This window comes from Pelobates fuscus, chromosome 11 (genome assembly GCF_036172605.1).
Source record: "Pelobates fuscus isolate aPelFus1 chromosome 11, aPelFus1.pri, whole genome shotgun sequence".
Classification (NCBI taxonomy): domain Eukaryota; kingdom Metazoa; phylum Chordata; class Amphibia; order Anura; family Pelobatidae; genus Pelobates; species Pelobates fuscus.
Genome location: NC_086327.1, coordinates 45,485,633 through 45,506,479, shown reverse-complemented (window position 1 = coordinate 45,506,479; position 20,847 = coordinate 45,485,633). Strand labels below are relative to the sequence as shown.

Genomic DNA, 20,847 nt, shown 5'->3' with positions numbered 1-20,847 from the left:
AAAAATAGCTGGCCCATATAAAAATATCAACTAAACCAAGAGAAAAAGGGGAGATTTAGTCACATAGGTGTCTAAATGAACAATAAGCAAGTCCAAAAAATGGAAAGTCAAAAGTTCCAATCAAAGTTGGTAGAATATCTCACATGTAGAAATAGCCTTCTTAAAGTGTGGTGTAGTTAAGCTCAGAGGATATGGTGTGGCTCCAATTTTCTCAAGTGTTCCAAACATATGGAGATATAAAGGGTAGAAAAATCCAATAGTGTAAAATGTACAAATAATAGACAGGATAAAATGGCGATAATAAACTCACATTTATTAGAGCTTGGCCAGCTCTAGAAGATCTTGCGTACAGTTGTACAATCCCCACTTATATGATATGATGTAAGTGTCCTCGGTGTAGTAGGGAACCAGAACTCAAGGAGAAGGAAATAAAAAGGTAACAATAGTGCCTTCAATAAAATGCATAGGAATGATAAAAAGTAACAAAAACATACTCATAAAGATAGAGCAGGCTCACTGCTCTACAGTTACAGCGTTGGTGGTATGCTCCCCCATCTAGGATGGAGTAGGAGATAAGATATATAAATGCCAGGTTGTATGTAAGAATAGAAATAAAACATAAAATGATAATTGATACAAAAGACTAATTTTAGTGACCAAAAATCTCCCTGCAGAGACATCCTAAAGCTCAGGGAAGTGAGGGATGCAGGAAAGGCTGCAAGGAGACATGAGGGCACCGGGAGATATGGGGACACTGAGACACCAAGGGACATTATGACACAGTCACTAGGGGACACAGAGACACTTGAGGACACTGGGATACATGGGGACACTGAGACATAAGGGACATAGTGTCCCCATGTCTCCCAGCCAGTGTCCCTAGTGTCTCAGTGCCCCGTGTCTCCCAGTGCCCCCCATGTCCCCAAGTGTCTCAGTGTCCCCATGTCTCCCAGTGTCCCAAGTATATCAATGTCCCCATGTGTCCAAGCCAGTGTCCCCAAGTGTCTCAGTGTCCTCATGTCACCCAGTTCCCCAAGTGTCTCAATGTCCCCATTTCTCTCAGTGTCCCCAGGTCTCCCAATGTCCCCATGCCTCACAGTTTCCCCATGTCTCTCAGTGTTCATAGTGTCCTAGTGTCATGTGGACCCTGGGAGACATGGGGACACATACACTAGGGCACACTGGGAGACATGGGGACAAAGACACTATGGGACACTGAGAGACATGGGAATACTGGGGGACACAGGGAGACATTGAGACACTGTGATCCATAGGCACACTGGGATACCTGGGGACATGACACTAGGGGACATGGGGACACATGGGGCACTGAGACACTGTGATACACAGGGACACTGAGACCTGGGGTAATCGACACATGGGGACACTGGGAGACATGGGGCTACTGAGAGACTAGGGGACACATGGGGACACTGGGAGACATTGGGACACTGACACAGTGGGATACTTGAGACACTGGGGGACAGGGAGACACTGGGAGCAATCCATCTATACAACAGAATCAATGCCAGCTATACAACAGGACAATGCCAGCCCTGCACTAGTCAGAGGGGAGAACCTCGGGTGGGGGCAATTGCCCCGTTGCCGCCCCCCCTGGATACGCCAGTGTGTCTGCATAGGATGCCCTTAGTTGGCCAGCTGACATGCATTCATGCTAGGCTGGCTTTCCAATTCTTTGGGCACACATGCCCCCTTTTTAAGCATGTTCACCCCTTTTAGCAGGTTATGTGATATGCGTCAGTGGCACACCCTTTTACCTTTTACTACATGATGTAAAACACAAGGAGTGAAATAAGAGAAAATGCTGTAAAATCACGAAAAAACTACTTACAGTTTGATTCTACTGTATAGATGGATTGCTCCCAGTGTCTCCCTGTACCCCAGGGTCTTAAGTCTCCCACTGTCTCAGTGTTCCTATGTATCAGTGTCCCCATGTCGCCCAGTGTTCCCATGTCGCCCAGTGTCTCAGTGTCGGCTAGTCTCCCAGTGCCCCCATGTCTCTCAGTGCCCTCATGACTCAGTGTCCCCATGTGTCGATTACCCCAGGTCTCACAGTGTCTCAGTGCCCCATGTCTCCAAGTGTCCTCTTGTGTCTCCATGTAGCCCAGTGTCCCCATGTCTCCCTGTGTCCCCCAGTATCCCCATGTCTCTCAGTGTCCCCTAGTGTCTATGTCCCCATGTCTCCCAGTGTCCCCTAGTGCATGTCTCCCCATGTCTCCCAGGGTCCACATGACACTAGGACACTAGGAACACAGAGACATGGGGACGCTATGAGGCATGTGGACACTGAGACAGGGGACATTGGGAGACCTGGGGACACTGAGAGAAATGGGGACATTAAGACATATGGGGACACAGACACTGGAAGACATGGGGACACTGGGGAAATAGGGGACACAGACACTAGGGACACTGGCTGGAAGACATGTGGACTTTGAGACACTTGGACCACTGGGAAACATACACTAGGAGACATGGGGACACTTGGGGCACTGGGAGACATTGGGGACACAAAGACACTAGGAACACAGAGACATGGGGACACGGTGAGGCATGTGGACACTGAGACAGGGGACATTGGAAGACCTGGGGACACTGAGAGCAATGGGGACATTGAGACACTTGGGGCACTGGGAGACATGGGGACACAGACACTGGGAGACATGGGGACACTAGGGGTACACATGGGGACACTGGGAAAATAGGGGACACAGACACTAGGGACACTGGCTGGAAGACATGGGGACATTGAGACACCTAGGGCACTGGGAGACATACACTACGAGACATAGGAACACTTGGGGCACTGGGAGATATTGGGGACACAGAGACACTAGGGACACGGAGTCATGGGCACACAGACACTAGCTGGGAGACATGGGGACATATGGAGACACTGTGTCCCTCGTGTCTCAGTGTCCCCATATCTCCCAGTGTCCCCAAGTGTCTGTGTCATAATGTCTCCCAATGTCCCTTAGTGTCTCAGTGTCCCCATATCTCACAGTGCCCTCATGTCTCCTTGCAGCCTTTTCCCCCCATCCCTCACTTCCCTGAGCTGTAGGCTGTCTCTGCAGGCTGCAAGTTGGTTGCTGTCTGGACTCTTTGTAGCTGCTCCCATGATGATCAGTGAGTAGAGATAGGCAGGGAGGGATATGCTGGAATTTCCTATCCCTGCCTCGCAAACCTCTACTGGTCAGTGATGTAATTGCATCGTAATCTCTGTTTATTCTGAGAAAAATAACAGCATTTGTATTGCCAGTATGACTGCAATATCGACACCTTCCAGGCAGCCCTTCAAATGCTGGCTGTGCCAGTAAAATACCAGCCAGGTAAAAACCCTAATTAATAGGCCTATGTAATAGGCATGGGCCTGGAGCTGCAGCTCCTTTAGCCCCTATGTTAATCTGGCCCGCCTTACTGACTCTGCCCACACAAATTCAAACATGCATTCATGCATACAAATACACTGTAAGAGAAAGCTCTAGACTACATAAATTCTTAGGCATTGCTCATATATGAGCTCTCATAACCCATTTACCCCATCCCTATAAATCCCTCATCACACTACCCCAAGCCCATAATATCATTACCTCCAGCCTAGTCACATTACTCCATCACCGTTTCAATAACCCCTGTCACATTACCGAGGGGGCATATTAGAATTCTGTGCCACTGATATGTAAATCTGGCCCATAGTATGTGCAATAGCCATGAATAGATTTATATTTTGGAGTCAACACAATATTTAGTAACACATTTTTAATTGTAAATTTATTTATAACTATTCTCAATATTTCAATATACTAAAATATGTATTTTCTAAACACCTTTCCCATTATTCAGTATTTAGTGAATTAAACTTTCAATGCCCCAGGGGTCTTTGCCTTTGAGGAAGTCATGTTGCTATTGTATTTGTAAACCATGTATTTGGGTTGTTGTCTTCCTACTTGGGCATGATGAATAATGTACAAATCAGAATTATTGCAACATAAACAAACACAAGGATGTTATGACCAAGTTGAATAAGCTGCAGCAAAATCTACTATCTAATCTTTTACTAATAGCACATACATTGCTCACACAATGCATTGCTTAATCACTTAAGGATGAAGGAAATTGTCCAGGTTTTGACCAAAACAAAACCCGGAACTCAAACGAAATGTTTCAACCATAACTGACCTCTTTCGTATTAAGTGCACATCCACCACTTCCAATATATCTTTTTGTTCAGGAGAAATAGGGATTTCATTTCACATAAAATATTTATATATGAAAAATAATTTAATATGAATAAAATCTTTGAAAAAAAAAAAAAGAGAGAGAGAGAGAGATACATTAAGGCATTGTTATTTTCCAAGTTCTGCATTGATCTTTTTTTTTTTTTTTTTATTCTTTATTTTTGTCATGCACATGTCTTGCCACAGCAGCGAAAGCACACATAAGAATTACACATAATTGAAAACAGTGTGGCTGTGGGTCTGCGCATTTTTTATATTTTGTAGGACATCATACTTTAGCTGCATTGATCATTTTAACTGTCAATTATATATATTATCAAAATACACTTATTTATTATTTTTGCATAATTATATGGTTTTATTAATTATATGTTGGGGGATCTGTCTGACAACCCAGGCAGTCAATCTGTCAATAACGCCAATCCAAGTCATGTAATCGTGCTGTCATTGTGACCACATGACTTGGATCAACGGGATTGGCTGCAGGGGGAATGCCTTGGTTGTAAGGGTCCGGCGAGGAGGGCAGAGCCATCTTTAACGCGGGGCAAAAAGGCCCTCTACTCTTGGGGGGCCCAAAGCAGCTGCCTCATGGGCCCTGCTGTCCTGAACAATGTTTTTCCCCATGGGCCTGCTAACGCAACAGGCGGATCACACAGTAAAGAGGCCCATTTGTAAGCAGTGGCCCGGTCACATGCTGTGGCACTTTAACAGTGCGACCGGGCCCTTGCTTAGTGGGAGGAAGTGACGGCCGCAAATAACTTCCTCCCACTAAAGATGTTAGAGGAGGGTGTGTGTGTGTGTGTGTTTCTGGCAGGGGGTAGGATCCAGGGGGCCCAAGCAAATGGTGGCCCAGGGTCCAGTCAATACTAAAGACGGCCCTGGAGGAGGGTACTTTTTTGTTGCAGGGAAGGCCCAATCGTTAAAACTCGCCCTAACGTGTTAAAAAAATACATTTAACTTGCAAGTAATTTAGCAAGCTTAACAATAAGCACTATCTATGATGTTGCCAAGCAAAATCTAAAATGTACAGCACACGAAAATGGCTCACAGACCTAAACCAGGCTTTATGCTCCATGCCCAGGGTAAAACAACTGGCAGTCCAGCCAGTGCAACCGTCCAGATACTCCTTAAAATGGAAAACTATCACATAAACGTGAAAGAAAGCACTCATAGTGCTTCAAAATAAACAAAAGAGTGGATTTATTGTAAGCAGACCTGCATTTGCATATAATCAATGTTTCAATCAATTTTCTTGATATATTAAGACAAGTTTTGTCATTTAATAGTTTATGTGGAACTGCACTCACTCCCACAAATCTGAGCCAGGGTGCTTGCTGAGCCGGAATCAAAAACCAGATTTCCAAACATTAGTAAAATAATAGGGGTCCAGGCACTCCTTCGTTCAAAACAGGCACTTTATTGAGAACCACAACAGCAACGTTTCGACCCCAAAAGGCCTTGACAAAGACCTTTTGGGGTCGAAACGTTGCTGTTGTGGTTCTCATTTTGTTTGTGTCTTTCTCCCCCAAGCCCCTTTTCATCTGTCTCTTAGCCCGAGCCCCATTGTCTCTTTCTCCCTTTCCCCAGCCCTTCTGTAAGTCTCTTTCCCAGGCCCCAGCACCTCTCTGTTTCTTTCCCTACCGCTACCCTTTTCATAGCCCCTCTGTGTGTCTCCTGTTCCTCTTCCCTGACCCCTTTGTCTCTTTCTCCCCACACACCTCCATGTGTCTTTTTACTCCCCAGCCCCTCCATGTGTCTCATTACCCTACAGCCTCACATGTGTCCCATTCCACCCTCTCCAGTCTTCTATGTGTCCCATTAGCCCCAGCCCTCCATGTGTCCTATTAGCCCTCCCTCCGTTCATATAGCGCCCCCAGCCCTCCATGTGTCCCACTAGCCCTCCCTTCCAGCCCTCTATGTGTTCCTATAGCACCCTCTGAGCCCTCCATGAGTCCCTATACCCCCTCCCAGCCCTGTATGTGTCCCATGAGCCCCCCTGTGTGTCCCATTAGCCTCCCAGCCCTCCATGTGTCCCTATAACCCCCTCCCAGCCCCCAGGTATCCCAATAGGCCCCCCCAAATCCCATGTGTCCCACTAGCCATCCCTCCCAGCCCCTATGTGTCCCATTAGTCCCCCCCCAGCTCTCCCTGTGTCCCATTAGTCCCCCAGCTCTCCCTGTGTCCCATTAGTCCCCCAGCTCTCCCTGTGTCCCATTAGTACCCCCAGCTCTCCCTGTGTCCCATTAGTTCCCCCCCTGCTCTCCCTGTTTCCTATTAGTTCCCCCAGCTCTCCCTGTGTCCCATCAGTCCCCCCCAGCTCTCCCTGTGTCCCATTAGCCCTCCCTTCCAGCCCTCTATGTGTTCCTATAGCACCCTCTGAGCCCTCCATGAGTCCCTATACCCCCTCCCAGCCCTACATGTGTCCCATGAGCCCCCCTGTGTGTCCCATTAGCATCCCAGCCCTCCATGTGTGTCCCTATAGCCCCCTCCCATTCCCCAGGTGTTCCAATAGGCCCCCAAATCCCATGTGTCCCACTAGCCATCCCTCCCAGCCCCCATGTGTCACATCAGATCCCCCCCAGCTCTCCATGTGTCCCATTATTTCCCCCCCAGCGCTCCCTGTGTCCCATTAGTCCCCCCAGCGCTCCCTGTGTCCCATTAGTTCCTCCCAGCTCTCCATGTGTCCCATCAGTCCCCCCAGCTCTCCCTGTGTCCCATTAGTTTTCCCCCAGCTCTCCCTGTGTCCCATTAGTCGCCCCCAGCTATCCCTGTGTCCCATTAGTTCCCCCCAAGCTCTCCGTGTCCCCAGCTCTCCCTGTGTCCCATTAGTTCCCCCAGCTCTCCCTGTGTCCCATTAGTTCCCCCAGCTCTCCCTGTGTCCCATCAGTCCCCCCAGCTCTCCCTGTGTCCCATTAGTTTTCCCCTAGCTCTCCCTGTGTCCCATTAGTCCCCCAGTTCTCCCTGTGTCCCATTAGTTCCCCCCCAGCTCTTCCTGTGTCCCATTAGTTCCCCCCAGCTCTCCCTGTGTCCCATTAGTTCCCCCCAGCGCTCCCTGTGTCCCATTAGTTCAACCCCAGCTCTCCCTGTGTCCCATTAGCTCCCCCAGCTCTCCCTGTGTCCCATTAGTCCCCCCCCCCCCCAGCTCTCCCCGTGTCCCATTAGTTCCCCCCAGCTCTTCCTGTGTCCCGTTAGTTCCCCCAGCTCTCCCTGTGTCCCATTAGTTCCCCACCCAGCTCTCCCTGTGTCCCATTAGTTTCCCCTCTCCCTCCCTGTTTTACAGGGTTACAATGAAAGGAACACTGCACCCAGAGCACTTCATTGAGAGGATGTTTTCTGGGTTCCTTTACTGGTCCTTTACCTTAGACCCACACCAATACCAAGTTCTCCTCCACCCTGATTTGCCTTCAATGGCTGTACCCATTGATTTTAGGGCCTTCACCATCTGAGGTCAGGGGGAAACAGGCATGCCCCACAACAGTTTATTATAGAGACCCCAGCCACTGGCCACAGATGGCTAAGAGTCCTTAAAGCACTTGGGGTATATCTGCTAAAATGTTTTGTTCTTTAAAATAATTTGTGTTTGTTGGCAGTGGAGTGTGACTATAAATGCTGTAAACAAACGTCCAGATTTTCCAGTCTGAATGGCCCATTTTGTTGTTACCACATTTGCTATGGGGTCATTCAATGTGTGTTCAGAAAAACATGATGGATTAGGCAATCCTATGTGACATGCTTGGATGTCCATTTATATATATTGTGGAATTCTTGGAATCTCTAATAGTAGCTGCCTGCTGCTCTTGAAAGCAGTACACATACTTCCTTTTCTAGAGACAGATCTGAATAGGTCAGACACTATGTAACACACACAACCACTCCCAATCTCAGCAGCCGCACCCACCGTGTGCCCCCAGCTGTATCCATTCACTTCTCCTCCGCTGGCTTTGTGAGCAGGACGTATTTCTTGTGTGCAGAATCCCAAGAAAGGTATGCATTCTAAACTCCAAAGCTTCTTTTATTTAACTCTCTGCTGAGATGGAACTTTAATGCGCAGACTCGATTTAATGCAAAGTCCCACCGTGTGCAGCTGTAATCTGCCAAACCGTTAACGGTTACACTGTTTCACAGAATGGATTAAATCCTTTATGGACTGCCACTCTCATAATGATCAGTATGGGTAGCTTGAGCCTTGTGGGGGTCGTATTCCACTGCAGCTAGAGTAACAGAGGCTTCTATTCCTTGTTCATTTTTCCTAATGTTGTTAAAACGCCCATACGATCAGCAACTCTTAAACTACAACTCCCACAATCATGTGTCAGTCTTTTAGCCTGCCAGAGAATTGTGAGAGCTGTGGCCATAAAACAGCTGGATGTTTACGTTTCTGCCACCCCAGTTCTAGTTTAATTTAATTATCTTTGGTAGAACGCTCAGAAAATGAAGACTGAAGCAGTTTAAGAAATATTTGTAAGATATTAGATTGCTCCTGTGAGTGATAGGAGTGTAAAACACCCAATTAGTGTACAGTAGTATATTGTTTATGTCTGAGTGAGGTACACGTGGGCTGTATAGCTAGGTGTGGTGTTGATACTGCCAGCTGTGGCTTGTTTATTTGCACTGCAAGGCCTACCAGGAGGTGACTAATATAAACTGTTACATTCTCGAGGGATATACTTTAAGACTCTCTGTAAATACTTTGAAGGATTACCTTGCTAACTGCTCTGGTTATAGCCTGGGGCGACTAATATTTACTTACTGGGGTGTGGTTATAGCCCTAAATTTGTAATAATCATAAATACACACATTAGTGTAGAACAGGGGCAATGAACATTGTAGCTCGGGGACCATAACTACTGTGATTTACTCTTTACCGGGCTGAGAATTGTGGGAAATTCAGTCCACCAATCCAGAATATAGCCACTTCACAATGAGTGATTTGGACCATAACTCAATCTTTACTATGTATGTCTTTGAAAAATAAACAGATATTTTAGCCCCATTGCACAGCGTTGCGGGATTTGTTGGTGCTTCATAAATAATACATTTTTAAAATGGTGGGATCTCTCACTGTTCTACTCAATCCAATCCACTTTATGTGTGTGGTTTATAAATCAAATCATTAAAATAAAATAAATAATTCCACACCTATGGGTTATATTCAGGAAACCGTGACGTAAAAAAATTAAGAATGGCTGATTTGGAAAACCAAAAATCTTTTACTCTGTTATATATAGTTATATTTTTGCTAGCATTTTTAAATCCCTACAATTCACTGTTCAGAATAGAAACCTTTAAATTGACATTGCATCTAATAGTATTTTTTCTAATTGTAACACTGTCAGTCCATACATTGTGCTGTTTATTCACTAAACAATGCATTGTACTGAACTTACAATCATATTGAAACATTTAGCTAAGCAGTGACAACAGCTGATTTGGAGAATATTTATAAATCAGCTTTTTATGATTACATTTTACAATTTACTTTTAACCTCAGTGCAGTGAATAACCTCCTTGTTTTGTGTGTTTTAGCCTAGGGCAACAAGTGTTTTCCTAGGGTGGAAGGACAGGACAAAACAGGGCAACAGGATTTAAAAAAAAAAAAAAAAAAATTCCTCCTTCTTCTTCAAAGGGGTTGTCTCGTCCACTTCGCTAATTCTGGTGGGGTGTGGAGTGATGTGCTTTTACCTGTATCTTGTTATCAGAGAAAAATTTAGCGCAAGGCAACCCTAGGGAGGTGCCTAGAACCCAGGGTTAAACAAGGGACCTGCATACATTCATTTTCTTGGCCCCATTAACCAAGGGGATGCATAGAATTTCTGGCTTAGTGCATCCAACACGCATAATACATTAGTACAGCGCTGTGGAATTTGTTGGCGCTATATAAGTAATAATAACCTCAGGCTGAAGCATGTTGGGTATTTTTGGCACGCTATCACTGTTGCATTTAATCAGGGCAGGGATTGCCACTGACTGTAAAATAAAATGTCACATGTTGTCCTTCCCTAAATAGCTTTCTTTGTGTTTCTTTTATGAAAATAAATCCCGTCCAGGTCTTTGGTTATTAATACAATAAAGCAGATTTTGCTGTGTGGATGTGGGAAATGTCCCCCTAGCATAATAATAAATATGTGTCTGAGACTTTACTGTCTTAATAGCTTAAATTTGAATGTAACGTGTTGTAGGTTTATAATCAAGGAAGAGCAAACGGCATAGGCATCTTTTTACTAGTAACGCAACTTGGGTGTGGCAAGTGATTAATGTTTATTTTAAAGCTAGTGGGGTCGCAACTGTTGCTATTTTGAGCAGACCTAAAGCTGGTCTGTAAATAGAAAATTCTCAGAGGGTTTTACCCCGGTTGGAGACAGACATATTAGGGTTATTCATTAAAACGAGAATTCAAATTTAGACACAACTGGGTAATCCCTAAATCCCGGACTGGTAGGGGAACCTTGAGGACTCTCCAGTGGTTATAATGAGAGTGGTTATAATGAGGGGTGCTTTGCGCCACTCCAAAATAAACAATCAAACTGTTTTCTGTGTGGTTATCAGGGCTCGAGTCCTGCAGGAACGCAATTGAACGGCGTTTCTGCACTTTTTTAAGAGCAGGAACGCCGTTCCCGTTTGTGGTCCTGCAGGCACTCAGAGGGTGGCAAACAATGCTGCCCCCAAATGCCCCCCTTTTTCCCCCTGTCATGGGGGGGGGGCAAGAGGTGGCCTGATGGCTACCTGGGGGACCCCCCCCCCCCCCCCCCACGGGCTCTTGTCTCGCTGTCAGACGCATCGAGGGAGCTGTGTCCTCTCTGCTCCCTTGCGCCATTTGCTGATGCCGGGAGCTTGAATATGACGTCATATTCCGTCTCCCTGCATCAGTAGACAGCCCTCGCGGCGAGAGGGAGCAGAGAGGAAACAGCTCCCTCGCCGCGTCTGACAGCGAGACAAGAGCCTGCCGCACTGAAGCCCCACTGGACCCCAGGTACAGGTCCACACCAGCTCTCCAGGTAGGGAGGCTGGGTGAACATTTTTAAATTAAAAAAAAAAAAAAAGAATAATTTGTGAGTGTGTGAGTGTGTGTGTGTGTATGTGTATGCATTTATATATGCATACGAGAGTATTTTTTGGGGAGGGGAGGGGTGGGTTGGAACTCCCACACTTTATTTCCCAGGACTTGACCCCTGGTGGTTATGGTAATTTGAGTGTTCTTTTAATGAATAATGTTCAATAAGAGATTTTTATTTTTTTTCTAACTACAATTGCTCAGAAATTTATTAAACACAATTTGCTTTTGAAGAGCTTGTGCTTATTCTTACTGGTCTTAAACAAATGGAAATGTATAATGATACAATTGCTGCACACATATGTAGGGTAAAGAGGATGTTTTAAGGGGCAATGTAATCACATAATTACTAGAGTACTATGTAGTGGTTATGGTGCTAGACATCTCTTGGCACTGTCCCTTGGTAAATATTTTAACCACTTTCGAACATTTAACAGTTACTCGGCTCCCCCTGGTAGCCTCTGCTTTTTTTTCTGCTTTTGCATTACATGTGTGAATTTTGTCCACATTTGTGAGAAATATTGACTAAAAGCATCAGCTGAATTGATGCCACTAAAGCAAAAGCAGGGACATTTGTTTTAGCAATATTAAAAGAGGGACAGGATGGAAAGCAGCCGATCGACCCAGGTAAGTGATATACTGTTTGAAAATGGTTTGACTTCTTTCTGTAGGACAGTGCCAGGGAGTCTGCAGTTATGTTGGTTATAAGGCCCCTGTAAAGGGACACTCCAGACCTCTAAAGCACTTTAGTTTCCCGAAAAAAAATTTCATTTAAAAAAAAAATCAAAAGAGCAGATTTCAATAGAAATTGACACTTCTATAAATTAATCTGGTTACACCCACTTGCTTTTCAAACAGACAAACCGGTCTTGTTACTTCCTGGTTTGGTTAGCTCAGTGGAGCTAAACTCGAGGCATCAATTGCCCAGGGAAGTCTGTGATTGGACAGCCACAAAAAGTCTGGGCGTGGTTTGAAGGGCAGAGTTTGCAAAGGCAGAACTGCACCTTTTGCAAGATGTTTTTAGATGTACCTCAATGAAAAAATGCGTAATTAAATGCATGCAAATATTAATTTGGGGTATATCTACTAAACAACAATATTTACAAAATGTCTTTTTTATTTGGGCAGTTGAGTGTCCCTTTAAATAATTTGGGTGGAACACCCTTTATTGGACTCATACAGAACATCTTGGAGAGTATTAATAATACAATTAAATAATGGTTCTCTTTTTTTTTATTTATATATCTTAGAATTTTAGTAATAACCTATTTTTAATGCAGAGAAAATAAAAAATTGGAAATGGTCATATTTTCCTAATAGATTAGCTAATGTCATACTCGCCAAGATGCCTGCAGGATCGTTAGATATTCTTTCCACTTTTAGAATTGGAGAGGAAAAGGATAGCCAGGAGCTTTGTGGTTAGTGAGAGAGAGAGACTCTTTGCTGTATCTCAGACACGATTCATTTCTCAGTGACATTACTGGTTATGAATTGTTACATTATTATGATTTAAAATATGTCTACTGTCTACTCCTTATTTAGCAAGCTGTTACTGAAGTTTCATGTTGGTACTGACGTTTTGCTTTGTAATCAGGACTGTCCCACCAAAATCAGAACAGTTGGGAGGCCTTTCATTTTCCACCAACTAGGTAGCACTCCTTGAGGGCATTTGGGCAAGGGGCTTCCTCAGCATCCTCCTTGATATAGCCATGCAGCTGTCACAAAAATGATCCTTGGCTGACATCAGTAGCGGTGATCTCTGCCAATCACAATGTTTTCCCATAGGAAAGCATTGGGCTGGCTGAGATTGTCAAGGAGGCAGATCAGGGGCAGAGTAAGCACAAGCCAAACACAGCCCTGGCCAATCAGCATCTCCTCATAGAGATGCATTGACTCAGTGCATCTCCATGCAGAGGGTGGAGACACTGAATGTCAGTGTTGCACACTGTGTAGCACTGCCCCAGGAAGCACTTCTAGTGGCTATCTGATGAGTGGCCACTTGAGGTACCCCATGGCTGTAATGTAAACACTGCATTTTCAGTGAAATGACAGTGTTTACTTCCAAAAGCCTGCAGGGACTGACTACACTCACGAGAACAAATACAATAAGCTGTGGTTGTTTTGGTGACTATAGTGTCCCTTTTAAGTTAAATTTGTATTTAGGCATCAAGCTCACTTTAAGCATCTCTGGAGCCAGGTTTGTTCTCTTTCAACAGAAGTGTAACTACATCTGGGTGACATGATAAAGAACAGCCTTACTTCATTAGAGATTGTTTCATTTATAACACAGGATGCTTACGTAATAGAAATATTAAAAGGCTCTCACAGTGCATTTTATGAGGGCGTGCACTATGGAAAATTACTTATTTTTCTTTCTCGAGCAGAGTAAATTTCTGATGGTTACTAAGTCAAAAGCACATTTATTTTTGCTTCTTCAAATTAACCTCTTCAAGGACCATAATGATATCACCGCAGTAATTAAACTATTCAGAAATTGTCATGGGATCAGTACAGCAGCAGTTAAGCATCTCAACTACTTCATTCCCCTTACTGAGTAGATATTTAAACATTCCATAAGTCGGGGGGCTGTCCAATGGGGACTGGGATAACCCCCACCGGTCCGGGGGTGGTCAGAAGAGGTCACACGGACAGCTGAAGCTCTGGGAAAGCGGCCGCCTCTCCCTGGCACTGTCATGAGTAGGCCTCAAGTCTCCGTTTTTAGAAGTCGCTTGTGAGGTATCCTGACAACCCCCGGGACTCACTCTGCTCAGACCATACACAACTGCATAGAAATTCGCCTTTAGTTTGGTCATTCAGTCGATTTATCAGTGCCAGATGCGGGAGCCAGCACTGCACGCATCTGATCCGCTCGGCAGCCAGACTCCGCCCCCCAAATTGGCTCTTTTTAGTGTAGAATAGAATCAAAATTATTTGCCTTGAGAGATGTTAAATGGTTACTCAAAGTACTATAGCCACTTAAGTTGTCTTAAAAAGACTTCTGGGCTGTTTTTATTAGTTTTGTCCCGAGTCTGGTGTCAGTATGTCACATGCACAACTTGCAGTTCTGTCTCTTTCCAGGAGAGAGATCAAAGATGCGGACTTTGTATATGCGGACCACAACACTTATACATACAGTGCATTCAGAAAGTATTCACACCCCCTTAGTTTTTATCTTGCAGTCAGATGCTACAATTGTATATATTTTTTCACATCAATCTACAATCAGTACCCCATAATGACAAAGTAAAAACAGATTTTTGAAAACTTCACGAATGTGTTAAGAATAACTAAAACCCTGAAGTGTTTGTAGTGGAGCTCCCTGTACCTCCGCCAAGGACCGCTTACTAGCTGGAGCTGGGGAAAGCCTCAGTGCTTCTGCCCCAATCGTAGCTTGAATGGTGTCCTCCTAGAGCCTCTCTGTCCTGGAACAGGGTAGGAGCAGTGGCATACTAAGCGGATGTCTACCTGTGACTGTGTGTGTGACTGTCTGCCTGTGACTGTTTACCTGGGACTGTGTGTGACTGATTTTCTGTTACCAGGGGCAGGCTGGGCCGGGGGGCAGGGAGGCAATTGCCCCCCAGGCCGCCCGAAATTATTTTAGGACCGGCCGCGGCGGGCCGGCCCTTTAAATGCTGCAGCCGCCGAGCGCTCTGTAAAGAGCGCTCAGACGGCTGCAGCTGCTTTTCCCTCCCTCCCCTCCCCTGTAGGTGGCCGAGCTGCACTCCGGTCCGCGGTCCCGGCCGGAGTGATGAGAAGGTGCACACTGAGTGTGCAGTTCCTGTCAGTCTGGCCGGGTACAGGAAACAGAAACTCCTGTTCCGCGCGGAACAGGAGTTTCTGTTTCCTGTACCCGGCCGGACTGACAGGAAGGTGCACACTGAGCACCTTCCTATCACTCCGGCCGGGACCGCGGACCGGAGTGCAGCTCGGCCACCTACAGGGGAGGGGGTAAGAAGAGGGAGGGAGAGTAAGAAAAGGGGGGGGAGTAAGAAGAGGGGGGGAGAGTAAGAAGAGGGGAGGGGGGGGGCGGAGAGAGTAAAAAGAGGGGAGGGGGGAGAGTAAGAGGAGGGGGGAGAGTAAGAAGAGGGGAGGGGGGAGCGGAGAGAGTAAAAAGAGGGGAGGGGGGAGAGTAAGAAGAGGGGAGGGGGGAGCGGAGAGAGTAAAAAGAGGGGAGGGGGGAGAGTAAGAAGAGGGGAGGGGGGAGCGGAGAGAGTAAAAAGAGGGGAGGGGGGAGAGTAAGAAGAGGGGAGGGGGGAGCGGAGAGAGTAAAAAGAGGGGAGGGGGGAGAGTAAGAAGAGGGGAGGGGGGAGCGGAGAGAGTAAAAAGAGGGGAGGGGGGAGAGTAAGAAGAGGGGAGGGGGGAGCGGAGAGAGTAAAAAGAGGGGAGGGGGGAGAGTAAGAAGAGGGGAGGGGGGAGCGGAGAGAGTAAAAAGAGGGGAGGGGGGAGAGTAAGAAGAGGGGAGGGGGGAGCGGAGAGAGTAAAAAGAGGGGAGGGGGGAGAGTAAGAAGAGGGGAGGGGGGAGCGGAGAGAGTAAAAAGAGGGGAGGGGGGAGAGTAAGAAGAGGGGAGGGGGGAGCGGAGAGAGTAAAAAGAGGGGAGGGGGGAGCGGAGAGAGTAAAAAGAGGGGAGGGGGGAGAGTAAGAAGAGGGGAGGGGGGGAGCGGAGAGAGTAAAAAGAGGGGAGGGGGGAGAGTAAGAAGAGGGGAGGGGGGAGCGGAGAGAGTAAAAAGAGGGGAGGGGGGAGAGTAAGAAGAGGGGAGGGGGGAGCGGAGAGAGTAAAAAGAGGGGAGGGGGGAGAGTAAGAAGAGGGGAGGGGGGAGCGGAGAGAGTAAAAAGAGGGGAGGGGGGAGAGTAAGAAGAGGGGAGGGGGGAGCGGAGAGAGTAAAAAGAGGGGAGGGGGGAGAGTAAGAAGAGGGGAGGGGGGAGCGGAGAGAGTAAAAAGAGGGGAGGGGGGAGAGTAAGAAGAGGGGAGGGGGGAGCGGAGAGAGTAAAAAGAGGGGAGGGGGGAGAGTAAGAAGAGGGGAGGGGGGAGCGGAGAGAGTAAAAAGAGGGGAGGGGGGAGAGTAAGAAGAGGGGAGGGGGGAGCGGAGAGAGTAAAAAGAGGGGAGGGGGGAGAGTAAGAAGAGGGGGGAGGGGAGGGGGGAGGGGAGGGGGGAGGGGAGGGGGGAGGGGAGGGGAGGGGGGAGGGGAGGGGGGAGGGGAGGGGGGAGGGGAGGGGGGAGGGGAGGGGAGGGGGGAGGAGAGGGCAGGAGGGGGGAGGAGAGGGGAGGGGAGGGGGGGCGGAGAGAGTAAAAAGAGGGGGGGAGAGTAAGAAGAGGGGAGGGGGGGAGAGTAAGAAGAGGGAAGAGAGGGAGTAAGAAGAGGGAAGAGAGGGAGTAAGAAGAGGGAAGAGAGGGAGTAAGAAGAGGGAAGAGAGGGAGTAAGAAGAGGGGAGGGGGGGAGTAAGAAGGAGGGGAGATAAGAAAAAGAGGGGGGGAAGAAGAAGGGGGGGAGTAAGAACAAGAGGGGGGAGTAATTAGAAGAAGGGGGTAAGTAGAAGAAGGGGGTAAGAAGAAGAAGGGGGGTAAGAAGAAGAGGGGGGTAAGAAGAAGAAGGGGGAGTAAGAAGAAGAAGGGGGAGTAAGAAGAAGAAGGGGGAGTAAGAAGAAGAGGGGGGAGTAAGAAGAAGAGGGGGGAGTAAGAAGAAGAGGGGGGAGTAAGAAGAAGAGGGGGGAGTAAGAAGAAGAGGGGGGAGTAAGAAGAAGAGGGGGGAGTAAGAAGAAGAGGGGGGAGTAAGAAGAAGAGGGGGGAGTAAGAAGAAGAGGGGGGAGTAAGAAGAAGAGGGGGGAGTAAGAAGAAGAGGGGGGAGTAAGAAGAAGAGGGGGGAGTAAGAAGAAGAGGGGGGAGTAAGAAGAAGAGGGGGGAGTAAGAAGAAGAAGAAGGGGGGGTAAGAAGAAGAAGGGGGGGTAAGAAGAAGAAGGGGGGGTAAGAAGAAGAAGGGGGGGTAAGAAGAAGAAGGGGGGGTAAGAAGAAGAAGGGGGGTAAGAAGAAGAGGGGGGGGGTAAGAAGAAGAAGGAAGGGGTAAGAAGAAGGAGGAAGGGGTAAGAAGAAGGAGGAAGGGGTAAGAAGAAGGAGGAAGGGGTAAGAAGAAGGAGGAAGGGGTAAGAAGAAGGAGGAAGGGGTAAGAAGAAGGAGGAAGGGGTAAGAAGAAGGAGGAAGGGGTAAGAAGAAGGAGGAAGGGGTAAGAAGAAGGAGGAAGGGGTAAGAAGAAGGAGGAAGGGGTAAGAAGAAGGAGGAAGGGGTAAGAAGAAGGAGGAAGGGGTAAGAAGAAGGAGGAAGGGGTAAGAAGAAGGAGGAAGGGGTAAGAAGAAGGAGGAAGGGGTAAGAAGAAGGAGGAAGGGGTAAGAAGAAGGAGGAAGGGGTAAGAAGAAGGAGGAAGGGGTAAGAAGAAGGAGGAAGGGGTAAGAAGAAGGAGGAAGGGGTAAGAAGAAGGAGGAAGGGGTAAGAAGAAGGAGGAAGGGGTAAGAAGAAGGAGGAAGGGGTAAGAAGAAGGAGGAAGGGGTAAGAAGAAGGAGGAAGGGGTAAGAAGAAGGAGGAAGGGGTAAGAAGAAGAAGGAAGGGGTAAGAAGAACAAGGGGGGGTAAGAAGAACAAGGGGGGAGTAAGAAGAACACAGGGAGGAGGGGGGGTAAGAAGAACACAGGGGGGTGAGAACACACAGAGGGGGGATGAGAAGAGCACAGGGAGGGTGGGTGAGTGTGAGAAGAGACCGCTAGGGGAGGGTGGGGGAGAGGAGAGACCACTAAGGGGCAGGGGAGAGCTCTAAGGGACAGCTCTATAGGACAGGGGGCAAGACAGGGAGCTCTTTAACACTACGCGCGGACACACACACACACACAATGCACCCCTATACATACACAGAAACACACAATGCACCCCTATACATACACAGAAACACACAATGCACCCCTATACATACACAGAAACACACAATGCACCCCTATACATACACAGAAACACACAATGCACCCCTATACATACACAGAAACACACAATGCACCCCTATACATACACAGAAACAGAACATGCTTCCCTTACACACAGAGAAACACACAATGCATCCATATTACACACACACACACACAATGCAACCCTTACACACAAAGACAATGCATCATTTGCACACATACACAGAAACATACAATGCAAACCCTTACACACACATGCAAACACACACACACTGTTTTCTTACATACACACAGAAACACAATGCATCTCTTACACTCAATGCACACACATACAGACACACACCTTGCATCCCTTATGCATACAAACACAGATTCACACAATGCATCCCTCACACACAACCAGAAACACATAATACATCCCTTATACACAAATACACACTGCTTCCACTACACACAAACACACTGCATCACCTGCACAAACTGGTATCCCTATACACTACATACCATAAGCACACATATGAGATAACACATCACCTACACACTCCACTCCCTGTGAGCGAGCTCATGGGTGGGTGGAACATATAAGTGGACTTATGAGTGGGCCTTATGGGCATACTCACCGTCAGGCACTGGGGCCCAGACCTTGAGCTGTGTAAGAGGCCCCCAAAAAATGGAGCTGCTTCCAATTCTCCCAGAATGTTGAATTTTGTGACCACAGTTGCAAACAGCCTCCAGATGTCCTGTTCTACACCAGACCAGTGGAGCCAAACTGCAGCCCATCATCATCCTCATCTAATTGTAAGTAGGCAATCTAGTATATTATTAGTGACACTAATCTATAATTTACCTCACATTAAAGGGACACTATAGCTTAATGAAGTGGTTCTGGTGTCTATAGCTTGTCCCTGCAGGCTTTTTAATGTAAACACACACTGTGTGCAGCACTGGCGTTGGTTCATATGGCAGATCATATGGGTGGGGCATTGATGTCACATGGGGGGGCGGAAAATTTATATTTTGTCTAGGGCGGCAAAAATCCTTGCACCGGCTCTGATCCTGGGCAGGTGCACCAGTCTACTGGTGACCCACAGGAGGGGAGTGCACTGATTGCACTGCACTCTCCTCCTGCCCAGACCCGTCTTGACCACAGTGCAAGTGCCCTCTGCCCCTAATTTACAGTGGCTCACACTCACAACAAGCAGTGCCTAGAGCCCTTTGCAGAGACGGAAACAAAGAGGTTCTGCGGCAGCTGGCCGCCCTGCAAGCATTACATTAAACAGCTGTTCCCCATGCAGCCACAGGTGGCGTTGTGCTGGGAGACTGTGATTACTCTTCACTTCCTCCCAGCCAACAGAGCAGCGCATGGGGGAGAGAGGAGGAGGCATGATTTAATCTTGAATAAATCTTCTAAGCAAACCTTTATAAATTTGGGGGGATCAGCTCTGTTTCCACAGTTTATTGGTGTTTACTCTCATCTCTGTATTAATATTGAGGGATGTCTAAGTAGTAACATCAGTGTGTGTCAGCAGGGCCAGCCGTTAGGGTGGGCAAGCTGTGCGGTCACGCAGGGTGCCATGACAACAGAGGCGCCCGGCAGCCAACACAGCTCACAAGTTGGGTACACCAGCATATTTAATTTAAACAATTCGCTGGTGGTCCACTGGTGCGCACCAGCAGTAGGTGCAGTCAGATCATATCCTCTCCCTCGTGGTTCCGGCGCTCAGTTAGTGAGTCAGAGCACAGGCTCAGAGATTCTCAGCCTGTGCTCTGACAACATTGAAAGTCAGAGCCGTGAAGGAGCGGGTATGGCAAAGAGCTACTGATTAGCATAACATCAATATCCGTTATAAAACCAGAAAAAGGTGGGCATGGATGGTGAACTGATTTGGTGGCGCAATGGGCCACTTGACTGGTTTTGCCCCCCAGGCCTAAGGCTGCCAGCCCTCCCCTGTCTGTTACTGTGTGTGTGACTGTCTGCCTGTGTGTGTGAATGTCTACCTGGGACTGTATATGACTGTGCTCTGCTGCCTGTAACTGTGTTATAGTCTGCATGTAATTGTGCGTGTGATTGCCTGTCTCCATGCAACTGTTTGTGTGTGACTGTCTGCCTTTAACTGTGTGCGAGAGACTGTGTCTGGGACTGTGTGCATGTGGCTATATTTGACAGTAAATGTGTATAACTGTGTACATCTGATTGTGTCTGACTGACTTCGCCCTGCAGTGAGCCGGCATATAACATCCAGGCATCAGCGTCATATTACAGGGTGCGCAAGGGACCTGTGCAGGAGGAGCACAAAGATCCCAGCAGCATTTTTTTTAAATGTTCTTTTTTAAATGTTCTTTTAGCTGTTTAGTTGATTCCCTAAACTGGTGCTTTTATGTGAGATTTCCATATTTAAAGATACCAAATTAGTGTGCTGTTTAGCACATAGATCCCTTATGGGGTGTCCTTAAATATGGCAATCCCACATAAGGATAACAAACAGGGGAGTTATCTGATAAACAAAGTTAAGAGGTGTCAACCAGCCCACAACAAGACATCTGGGTGGCTAATGTAAATCATATGCAAATGTGTTGACTGATGCCAATGTGCA

At 47.2% G+C, this 20,847-nt stretch overlaps 1 protein-coding gene across 1 annotated transcript in view; it reads left to right on the top strand.

The window, feature by feature from the left end:
- The first annotated feature begins 8,095 nt into the window (after positions 1 to 8,095).
- The window catches only part of MYADM (myeloid associated differentiation marker), a 36,825-nt gene continuing 24,073 nt past the window's right edge, over positions 8,096 to 20,847 (top strand). Inside the window, exon 1 of the mRNA XM_063437141.1 lies at positions 8,096 to 8,243. The gene's annotated coding sequence lies outside the window, so the exon portion shown is untranslated. The remainder of the gene's footprint in view (positions 8,244 to 20,847) is intronic.